The 2,500-nt window shown below is 35.3% G+C and overlaps 1 protein-coding gene across 1 annotated transcript in view; it reads right to left on the reverse strand.

The window, feature by feature from the left end:
* Nucleotides 1-1,422: 1,422 nt before the first annotated feature.
* Nucleotides 1,423-2,500, reverse strand: part of LOC122255029 (Golgi-associated PDZ and coiled-coil motif-containing protein) — an 18,008-nt gene continuing 16,930 nt past the window's right edge. Inside the window, exon 12 of the mRNA XM_086535790.1 lies at nucleotides 1,423-2,500. This exon is cut by the window's right edge and continues 690 nt beyond it. The gene's annotated coding sequence lies outside the window, so the exon portion shown is untranslated.

Below are 2,500 nucleotides of genomic sequence, written 5' to 3' on the forward strand. Positions count from 1 at the left end.
GTATTCAAAGTCAAGACAAGACATACACACACAAGCCATTTCTGTTTTTAAAAAGCTGCAGTACTTGTTTCAACAACTAATGTAGTTCATCCGAAACCTATAGTTTTTAAACTGTTTATCTGGATGTTAATGGGTAATTAGTACAACTGCTTCAGCTTGTATTTACAAAACAATGATGTATCCTATATATATTTCTATTACTCTAATGAATAACCCAAAATCAAGAATAAATATTTGTACAGATAAATGCAATAACAGTCTTATGAATATGCCGTTCCAGTTTTATTTTTAAGTGTACTGATTTTCATTTCAAGTTAAGAATTCATCAGGCAGGCTATATCTGCTCCATATTTTTTTTCATCTTAAATGCAAAGTAAAAATACTGAAATAAACACTCCAATTGATCATTTCACAAGTGTCCTCTGTAGTCAAATGAAGGAGAATGTTTTGATAAATGGTTTATGAATGTTTGAACAAAAAACTTGTTACAGCAACAGAAAAACAGATACAAAAAAGGTGTGTGTGTGTGTTAGAGTGTGTGTTAGAGTGTGAGTGAGTGAGTGTGAGTGTGAGTGTGAGTGTGTGTGTGTGTGTGTGTGTGTGTGTGTGTGTGTGTGTGTGTGTGTGTGTGTGTGTGTGTGTGTGTGTGTGTGTGTGTGTGTGTGTGAGTGTGTGTGAGTGTGTGTGAGTGTGTGTGAGTGTGTGTGTGAGTGTGAGTGTGAGTGTGTGTGTGTGAGTGTGAGTGTGAGTGTGAGTGTGAGTGTGAGTGTGAGTGTGAGTGTGTGTGTGTGTGTGTGTGTGTGTGTGTGTGTGTGTGTGTGTGTGTGTGTGTGTGTGTGTGTGTGAGTGTGTGTGTGTGAGTGTGTGTGTGTGTGTGTGTGTGTGTGTGTGTGTGTGTGTGTGTGTGTGTCAGTGTGAGTGTCAGTGTGAGTGTCAGTGTGAGTGTCAGTGATTTGGTGTGTATTCAATGTGTGCATGTGAGTTGGTGTGTGGGGGATTTGGAGTATTCACAGATTCACACAAACTAGTACCACTACAAAAATGTACTCACACTCATACAAACTAGTTCACAGTCTTTGTTACGCATTCTTACAACTGACAAATTTCAACCTATTTACCTTCAAAATACCTGAAAGCATCATTAGCCTTCATTAACCCATTGGCCGCAGTTTTAATAAAATATGTATACAGTCATGTGGCGGGTTTATGTTGTATGGCACGGTGCCATCCGTGTTTACGACCAATGCTGCCTTGACAGCAAATCATGCCATTTGCTATCAATGGGATAACATTTCAAGGAATGTTTCTGTGATCACCTACATATAATGCATGCAAATGTCTTAGCAAGGTTAGAAGATCAGACTCCTTTCCATGAGGAAGATGAAAACACAATAGTAACACAAATAATACAGATTTACAGGCTTTTTTTTTTTTACAATCATTCACAAAACTGACTTAGTTTTCTCTATAACAAATCTATAATTTCAGTCAATAAAAAAAAAATCATAAAAATGACTGATTTGGCAAATCATATATATTCAAGAATAGGTTGGTCCACTTGAGTTCTCTCTCAAATGTACATAGTATTGTGTGATAATTATAGAATGGTAGAGCAGGAAGTCTATAGAATGAAGCCAAACTTGTACACCAGAAGAGTATAAATTCAAAGGTTGGATTCTGTAGGGTCTACTGATTATTTCTGTATGAAGTATGTACCCAGTAAGTTATTAAATGTTAAAAAAAGCTAGTCAGTATAGATAATATTTTGCCTCCATCTTACTGGTGGGGTATAAGAGACTTTCCAAACAAAGCCAATGGCAAGATAGAAAATATAACTACATGAAATTCAGATCATTTATCTCTAACAATTTCAACAGATGATTCAACTGAAGTTTAATGCATACTAAGACATTCATTGCATCATTCAAACTGACTTATAACTGTCTCCAACACTTCTTTAATTGTGGCAACATATTTCCATTAATTTGATATAAACTCCCATTAAAAGAGTTGGCTTATCATCAATGTAAAAGTATTAACCTACTGACACTGGAGACATGAACTATGGTTTTATTTCATTAATATTCTTTAGACATACATGAGTCCACAACAGATTAGTCACCAAGGAGTCGATTAATAGGTCTACTTCACCTGTTTACTGCAATTCCTTAAATTTTCAGGAAAAAGGTTATATTTCTATATTCCCAAAAATTCAAAATATGGGGTAAGTGGGTGAGTTTAGGTAGGCTTGATTGTGGAACTATCTATGTGCAAAAAAACAAACAAAACCAAAGCGGACATGAATAATACAGCATCATTAAGTTAAAATGAATCAGAACACAACACCAAAAACTTCCTTATATGGCAAAAGACAACAATACTTAATGACATTGTATTCATAAATCAGTGCTCATTACCCAAATGCCAATAAATCACTCTTTCTTATAACCTATGCCCTATGATTCTCACTTTTTGAAATTTGAGCTATAATACTATAGGA

Source organism: Penaeus japonicus, unplaced genomic scaffold (genome assembly GCF_977035675.1).
Source record: "Penaeus japonicus unplaced genomic scaffold, GWHDUDI00000001_assembly GWHDUDI00000004, whole genome shotgun sequence".
In the NCBI taxonomy this organism is placed as follows: Eukaryota; Metazoa; Arthropoda; class Malacostraca; order Decapoda; family Penaeidae; genus Penaeus; species Penaeus japonicus.